The sequence below is a fragment of the Manis javanica genome, chromosome 4 (genome assembly GCF_040802235.1).
Source record: "Manis javanica isolate MJ-LG chromosome 4, MJ_LKY, whole genome shotgun sequence".
Classification (NCBI taxonomy): Eukaryota; Metazoa; Chordata; class Mammalia; order Pholidota; family Manidae; genus Manis; species Manis javanica.
The window spans coordinates 149,224,034-149,232,835 of record NC_133159.1 but is presented as its reverse complement, the minus strand read 5'-3'; the positions used below and the strand labels follow the sequence as shown (position 1 = coordinate 149,232,835).

Sequence of the window (8,802 nt, the reverse complement as noted above, 5' to 3'; positions counted from 1 at the left end):
AAATAACCCAATTAAAGAATGGGTGGAGGACCTGAACAGACACTTCTCCAAAGAAGCAATACAAATGGCCAACAGGCACATGAAGAGATGCTCCACATCGCTAAATCATGAGGAAAATGCAAATTAATGCCACAATGAAATATCACCACACACCAGGTAGAAGGGTCCTATCTGAAACACAAGAAATACCAACTGTTGGCAAGGATGCGGGGAAATGGGAACCCTCCTCCACTGTTGGTGGGAATTGAAATGGGTGCAACCGCTGTGAAAAGCAGTACAGAGGTTCCTCAAAAAATTAAAAATAGAAATATCACATTACACAGTTACTCCACTTCAAGGGAGTTATCTGAAGAAAAAAAAGTCCCTGATTCGAAAAGTTAAATGCACCCCTTTGTTAACTGCAGCACTATTTGCAATAGCCAAGATATGGAAGCAACCTAAGTGTCCATCAATTGATGAATGGAGAAAGAAGAAGTGGTACACATACACAACGGAAAGGTATTCAACCATAAAAAGAAACAAAGAATCCTGTCATTTGCAACAACATAGATGTACCTCATGGGTATCATGCCCAGTGAAATAAGCCAGGCATAGAAACACAAATACAATGTGATTACACTTATGTTTGGAGTATAAACACAAAGCAGAACAGAAGGAACAAAACAGCAGCAGACTATCATAGACACTGAGAAGTGACTGGTGGTTACCAAGGGGGAAGAGTTGGGGTAGACTGGCAAGGATGATGAGGGGGATAAAGGAGCACAATAATTGGCAATCACTATATAAATCTGTCACGTGGATGGTAGGACAGCATGGAGAACACGGTCAATGATTCTGTAACATCTTCATATGTGGACAGTTAGTAACCGCCCTAGAGGGGGAGTGAGGATTTAATATTATGGGTAACTGCTGAACCACTGTATTGTACATGTGAAACAAACATAAAATTGTACATGAATGATACTTCAACAAAGAATAATTTAAAAATTAAAATAAAAGAACATCAGTCTCTATAATTTATCATATGAACTGATTAAGAAGTAGGTGCAGAAAAATTCATTAATAAAGTTCCACAGCCATTTATGACTAAAAGAAAAAACTTAGCCAAGTACGATGGCTTCAGAAATGTTACCTATAAAAATCCATACACTAATACACTTGATGGTGCAGACTGAATGCTTTTCCCTCAGATTAGGAACAAGAAAAATACATGACTACTTTAGGCATCTTTATTCAAAATTGTACTGGAAGTCCTAGCTAGAGCATAAAGCAAAGAAATAAGTAAAAGCTGTAGTTTGGAAGTGAAAATACCTTTATTCACATATGACATGACTGCACAGAAAATGGCAAAGCATTTACCTAAAACATCCTATAAAACTCATAACTAAATTTAGCAAAGTCACAGGATACAAGATAAATACATGAAAATCAACTGTATCTAGATACTAGCAATGAACACTTACAAAATGAAAAATTTAAGTGGGAGAAAGACAATTACTGCATGATGTTGCTTATATGTGGAATCTAAAAAACAAAACAAAACAAAACCCAGAGTCAACAGATACAGAGAACAGATTGGTGGTTGCCAGAGGGAAGGAGTTAGAGGATGAGTGGATGTAGGGAATGAGGTGAGAAGTACAATTTCCACCTATAAAATAAATAAGTCATGGGCATGTAATGTAATGCATGGGTAACACAGTCAGCAATATTGTATTAGCTTTGTAAGATAACAATGATAACTAGACTTACTGGTGACCATTATGCAATGAATATAAAAGTCAAATCCTATGTTGTACATCTGAAACAATATACTGTTGTAATTAATTATATATACATCAATAAACAGCAAAACAAGAAAATGAAATTTACAAATCAATACTATTTACAAGTGGTAAATACTGCACATTTTCTTACCAGTAACATCTCTCCCTGCCCTTTCTTCTATCACCCCACAGTATTATATAAATTATGTGTCAAACAATACAGTCTACAACAACATTAATAAATTATCTTTATGGGTGGACAGGGCAAAATCATAACATTTTCTTTGAAAATCCCAAAGCCTTGTTAATACACTCATCTTTTCAAGTGAGGAGTCAACAAATAATAAAAGGATATGACTTAAAGTTATTAAGGGAACTGATGGAAGAACTAGAAACTGTTCCATAAATATAATAAAAGGACAGAGGAGGGACAGTACTGAGATGGGAAATATCAGCTAAACCTTTAGTATAAATACAGCACACACAAATTATTTATTGATGTAACTGAAGAAGCAGATGAAAGAATTTTAAAAGTAGTGCTCTGAGGAGAGTGGATGGGGCAGGATGAGAAAGGGTAGGTTAGCTGTTATTTTTCAGGTTGAGCCCTTCTATATGATGTTTTTAAAATCACAAGCACACCACTACTTCACTAGAAAAGTTATTTTGGGAAAACAAAAACAAAACGCAAGTCTAGGAGAAAACACAAAACACTGTTATCAGCAGAGATTATATTGTAGCCCAGTTTCTCATTTGGCGGGAAATTTAAGGCAACAGCTCTTAGGGGACATTCTTGAAAAGGAGTGAAAAGCCCCTCTGAACATAGAACCGCTCAGCTCGGGAAAGTGTAAGTGGTACATTATAAACTCCCAGACTTTTGGTAAGTAGGCCATCATTTCACAGTGCTACTCAACAAACTGAAGACAGCCCCTTAAGGTTTTCACCACCTTCTGTCCTATGTGCATTCCTTTGCTCAGTCTTCCCCAGAAGCCTCTTCTTTTCCCTACACATCCTGGTAACTACAGTAACAAATGCAGAGCTTAAGGTGATGGAGTCAGCCCTCTAGCCTTCGGGAGAAAAAGGCAATTCCCAATTCCGCCGACCAACCAAGCAAGCAGGAAGGATCACCCACACTAAATTATACAAAAGCTAAATATAGAGTGAAGTGCAGAAACTCAAGGCACTGCATTAACTACAAATCAACAACTAGTTTACTCATGACTGTCTTTTAAAATGCAAGTTTGATAAGGAAAAGCAGGAACACAGTCCCCCACTGACACAAAGTATGCAGCCAAGCTTCCCACTTTGGGGAAATTTGCAGGAGTCAGCACATCTTGAATGCAATGGTTGAACCCCACTCTGGGAAAACCACCTTCATGATCATAGTATCTTCCCCTGCCAGGTAAATACAAAAAAAAACCCCGCTTCCTGACACCTCCCCATCAGATTCCAAACACTGGACACAAAGGGTCACTCACTCTCATCAGGCAAGCTCTACACTGTCACGAAACAGAGTTCTCCAAACTGTAGAAGCTACCCAGTAACAGTTGGATACTGGGAAATTTGCAAAAACCATAAACACATAAATACAATCCTGAACACGACCAGCAGACAGACGCTGGGCTCATTTACCTACTCTGAGCAACTTCTGGTGACCTCACTACAGCTCCTGAAATCTGCAGGTTTGGTTGCTGTGGTGAGCTAAATAATGAACACCCCACTGCCAAAAACGATCCACGTCCTAATCTCTGGAGCCTGTGAATATATCTCTGGGGCAAAAGGAATTTTGCTGGTGTGACCAAGGATTTTAGATGGGAGTACCTCAAATTATCCAGGTAGGCCTAATGTAATTACAGGACTCTCAGGAAGGAAGCAGGAAGGCCACAGAAACAGATGCCAGAAGCGAGGTTTTAAATGGAGGAAGGAGAGGACTATGCACAAGGGAGTAAGAGAGAGAGCTTCTTGAAAATTGGGAAAAGTAAGGAAGCTCTCCACTAGAAGAAAGGTAGCCCCCCACTTACTTTTGACCTCGAAAGCCAGAAGATGAATTTACTGGAAACTGGGACAAATGTACTAGAACAGCAATAAACATATAAGACCTTGAAACAAAAACAACAAGCTCTCCACAAGAAGAAAGGTAGCCCCCACCCTTTACTTTTTCTATCATTAATGTACAATTACATGAACATTATGGTTACTAGAATCCCACTTATTATCAAGTCCCCAGCACATACCCCATTACAGTCACTATCCATCAGCGTAGTAAGATGCTATAGAATCACTACTTGTCTTCTCTGTTATACTGCCTTCCCTGGGTCCTCATCCCCTATATTATATGTGCTAATCGTATTGCCCCTTTTTCCCCCTTATCCCTCCCTTCCCACCCATCCTCCCCATCCTCCCCAGTCCCTTTCCCTTTGGTAACTCAGTCCATTCTTGGGTTCTGTGAGTCTGCTGCTGTTTTGTTCCTTCAGTTTTTTTCTTTGTTCTTATACTCCACAGATGAGTGAAATCATTTGGTACTTGTCTCTCTCTGCCTGGCTTATTTCACTGAGCAGCATAATATCCTCTAGCTCCATCCACGTTGTTGCAAATGGTAGGATTTGTTTTCTTCTTATGGCTGAAAAGTATTCCATTGTGTATATGTACACATCTTTATCCATTCATTTACTGATGGACACTTAGGTTGCTTCCATTTCTTTGCTATGGTAAATAGTGCTGTAATAAACATAGACCCCACCTCTTACTTTAGGCCTCCATAACAAGAAGCTGGATTAATTTACTGGAACCTGGGGTAAATATACTAGAACAACAAAAAAATTACCAGACCTTGAAAGAGAAAAAACAAAGATAGGTCTGAATACATCTTAGAATATATGAGCAGTTTCTTTGTACCCAAAGAACTTTAGTTTTCAAACACCACTTCAGTTTCTACAAACACCCATTACTGCATTCCTTGAATCACTCCCATGAAAGACTACAAATTCATCTGAAAACAAACCTTTTTTTTCATACACATAGAATCAGGGGAAAGCGCGAATGCAGTCCCCCAAATACCACAAATTATGCAGTTGAGTTTCCCACTTGTGGGTAAAATGCAGAGATCAGCACATCCACAGTGCAATGCATAAGCCTCGCGCTGAGAAAACCACCTTCATGTTCATGGTATTTCCCCTGCCAGGTAAGTATGAGTTGCTTAGCGTGCCCCACACCTCATCCTCAGATTCACATCACTATGAAGAAAGGGGCACTTTTCTCATGCAGCCTACCGTTCCCCTTCTTTCTAGAATAGAGACTCCAGACTATTATTTAACAGGAGGCACTAGTTTGCATACCTGCATATTGCCAAAATCTTGGGAAATATATGCCTAGTGTAAGCATGACCAGCAGTCACTGCGCCACTCTACATATTCCACACCCCTTTTGCTGATCTCATTTAGCGCGTCTTTGCTCAGTCAGTAGTGTTCCCAAAAAACTGGAAAGACGTTCTACGGATTTAAAGGGAAACAATTTAGTTCCTTCAAGTGCTTGGCGCCAAAGACGTCACTGATGTTTGGCGCACTTCAAAAGCAGCTATCACGTAACTGAAAGAGCAACTCTAAAAAGGTGAAATTTGGCAAAACTACAATCTGTAAATCCAGTCCACGTATTACTAAAAATAAGTCGTTCGTTCAAAGCTTCACCGACAAGTATAAAACATGCTCTTTCAAATCTGCAGCAAACAATCACCTTTAAGTGAAAGAACAGTTGCACAAACACTGATTCTAATTTTGATCGGAGCAAACTAGCGAAAAGCTCCCACAGCGCCCCCACCTACACACGTGTTTAGAGAATTCACAGGGACCCGCGCAGCCCGCGATGTGATGATGGGCCCTCACCATTGGAAACCACCTTCCTCATCGGAGTGTCTCCTCTCCAAAGCAAAAATAAATTGTGTTTTGACGGGTCTTTAGAGCCTCCCAAGCTCATAACTAAAAATACACAAGATGAGCAGAATACCTGGCCCACAGTAAGCACAAAAATTATTACTTATTGTTTTCATATTAATAAAAGTAGACCTATTAAAAATACGTATTTTAAAGTAAAAGTAGCCCAGTTAAACAGTGGGAAAGGATGTACACCCATGTACACAGCAGCATTATTCATAACAGCCAAGAAGAGGTAGAAGTAACCCAAGTGTCCACCCATAGATGGATAAACAAACAATCTGGTAGAGACATACAATGGAATATTACTGAGCCTCAAAAGAGAAAATTCTGACACATGCTACAATATGGAGGAATTTTCAGGAAGTGGTGGTTGCCACTGGCTAGGGGAAGGGGAAGGGGAACTGGGAGTTGTTTAATGGGTAGAGTTTCAGGTTTGTGAGACACATTTCTGGAAAGCAGTTGCACAACACTGAATACAATTAATGCTACTGAAGTGTACACTTAAAAGTAGTTAAGATGGTAAATTTTGTGCTATGTGCATTTTACCACTATTAAAAATTACATTACAGTAGCCAAGAAATGGAAGCAACTTAAATGTCCATCAGTAGATGAATGGATAGAGAGGAGGTGGTACATATACACAATGGAATACTATTCAGCCATAAGAAGAAAACAAATCCTACCATTTGCAACAACATGGATGGACCTAGAGGGTATTATGCTCAGTGAAATTAGCCAGGCAGAGAAAGACAAGCATCAAATGATTTCACTCATCTGTGGAGTATGAGAACAAAGAAAAAACGGAAAGAACAAAACAGCAGCAGACTCAAGAATGGACCCAAGAATGGACTAACAGTTACCAAGGGGAAAGGGCCTGGGGAGGATGGGTAGGGAGGGATAAGGGGGAAAAGGGGGCATTTCAATTAGCACACATAATGTAGGGGGATGGGGGACGAGGGAGGCTATACAACACAGAGAAGACAAGTAGTGATTCTACAGCATCTTACTGTAGAATCTGATGGACAGTGACTGCAATGGGGCATGTGATGGGGACTTGATAATGGGGGGAATCTAGTAACCATAATGTTGCTTATGTAATTGTACATTAATGATACCAAAATATAAAAATAAAAAAAGTAAATGTACAAAAGCACTAAAAGAAAAAATTACAAGTTGGCAAAGGATATAGATAGTTGCAGATGAAATTTATTTGGCCAATTAAATTATATGAAAAGATTTTTAACTTCCCTTAGTAATAAGAGATAATCATGATTTAAAGTCAATTGTACCTCAATTAAAAAGAAAAAAAAAAGACTGTTAAGGGCCAATGCTGGGTTGAAGGTGGGAAAAGAAGCCCTCATACTTTATTAGTAGAAGTTTAAGTGATACAAACATTTGGCAGTATGATTCAAAATGAAAATATGCACACTCTTTGACCCGGCAATTCTACTTCGAAGAATGTTTCCAGAGAGAGAGAAAGGAAAGGGTGGAGAGGTAGAAGGAGAAGGGGAGAGGAAGAACGCCCACATCATTATAACAAAAAAATGGAAATAATTCAACCGTCCAATTAAAGGGCACTCATCACAAAGACAGGCCTCCGGACAGAATAGTATGCATGCATTGGATCAACTTTCAAATAATTTTAAATTACATGGGAGAAAACTTTTCAGAAAATAGTAAGTGAAAAACAAAAGATACACATTTCTTCTCCATTTGACCACAACTATGTAAAATGAATACATTAGAGGAATTTGTAGAAAGATTAAAATAAACCGAAATGTTAATATTATCTCGAGATTTTTTTCCTTGTTGATATTTTCTGTATTTTCTTTGTTTTGTACCCATTAGCTACTTCCTACAAGTATATATTTTCCACCATATTTAAGGGGACAAAACATAAAAATAGAGGGAGTGAGCAGCAAGTCAATTATCTAAGAACCAACTCCTTTGACACATTTTTTACTGAGGCATACACTGGTCCATGGGCTTTAGGAAAACAACACTGATGGTCCCCACTCTGAGGAAGTTTTCAGTCTACTTACAGAGACATGTTAAATAAATGCTCATATAGACACATTTGCTGCTATGAGAGCCTTAAAGGGGAGATTTGAACTAGGTTTGAGGGGATTTGTTGGAGGTAGAGGTTCAAGGTCAGAGAAAGGGTCAATGAATGCTGAGATCTGAAGGATAAATAGTAGTTAATTGAGTTTAGCAGAGAGGTAATAGTACAGGCATGTGCAAAGCCTCTGTTGTGGGATAAATTCTGGCACACAAAAGGAATTAAGGCCAGAATGGCTGGAATATAGAGAATAAAGGATCAGAAGGAAAGGATTCAGCTAGAGGTAAACAGAAGGCAGAAGACACAAGGCTTTTTGTAAATCTTACTAAGATATTTGGTCTTAAGACCTAAAAGCAAAAGAGGGACTGACATGAACTGAGATGTACTGTAGAAAGAATATTCTGGCTGCAGCATCGGGGAACAGACTAGAGGGGAGAGGAAGACAAGATGCAGAGGAACCAGCTAAAAGCCTCTCGTGATACCAGAAGAGAAATGGTGGGAGCTTGGTCTAGAGAAGGAGACATGAACATAACCAGTATTTTAGAGAGAAAATTGATAGGATTTGTGCCGTCATTGAACATGGAGAATGAAAGGGAAGAAAGTGCCAAGGGTGATTCCTAGGTTTCTGGTTTGTGCAAATGGAAGGACAGATAATCAGTTCAGGTAGGTTGGAATGTAGGAAGAAGACAAAGTTTGGTGAGTGGGCTGAAGATAATGACTTAGGTTTAAGACAGGCTGAGTTGGAGACTTTGCATGGTCCAGTAGCCAATGGGATATTCGCCTCTGGAGGTCAGGGACAGAAATATAAATTCTAAGAATTATTGGCATATACGTGGTTACTGAACAGTAAATGTGAGGAAGATAACAGAAAGGCATAAGGTCTGGGGAAAAGAGGAAGGGAGAAAGAGAGAACAAGAGGGGAGAAAAGAACACAGAGCTGTCAGCAAAATGTCCACTCTGGGGCATTTCCTGCCCAGGTTATGGAGGATGAGCTTGCAAGGGAGACAAAAAAGCCAGATGGGTAGGAAGGAAATGAGAAGTCTGGCATCACAGA

General features: G+C 39.3%; 2 non-coding genes across 2 annotated transcripts; both read right to left on the bottom strand.

The window, feature by feature from the left end:
• Positions 1 to 3,005: 3,005 nt before the first annotated feature.
• Positions 3,006 to 3,170, bottom strand: LOC140849347 (U1 spliceosomal RNA). The gene has a single exon (XR_012131085.1). It is a non-coding gene; the product is annotated as a U1 spliceosomal RNA (small nuclear RNA).
• A 1,614-nt stretch (positions 3,171 to 4,784) lies between these two features.
• On the bottom strand, positions 4,785 to 4,949 carry LOC140849335 (U1 spliceosomal RNA). Its single transcript, XR_012131074.1, has one exon. It is a non-coding gene; the product is annotated as a U1 spliceosomal RNA (small nuclear RNA).
• Between the last annotated feature and the right edge of the window lie 3,853 nt (positions 4,950 to 8,802).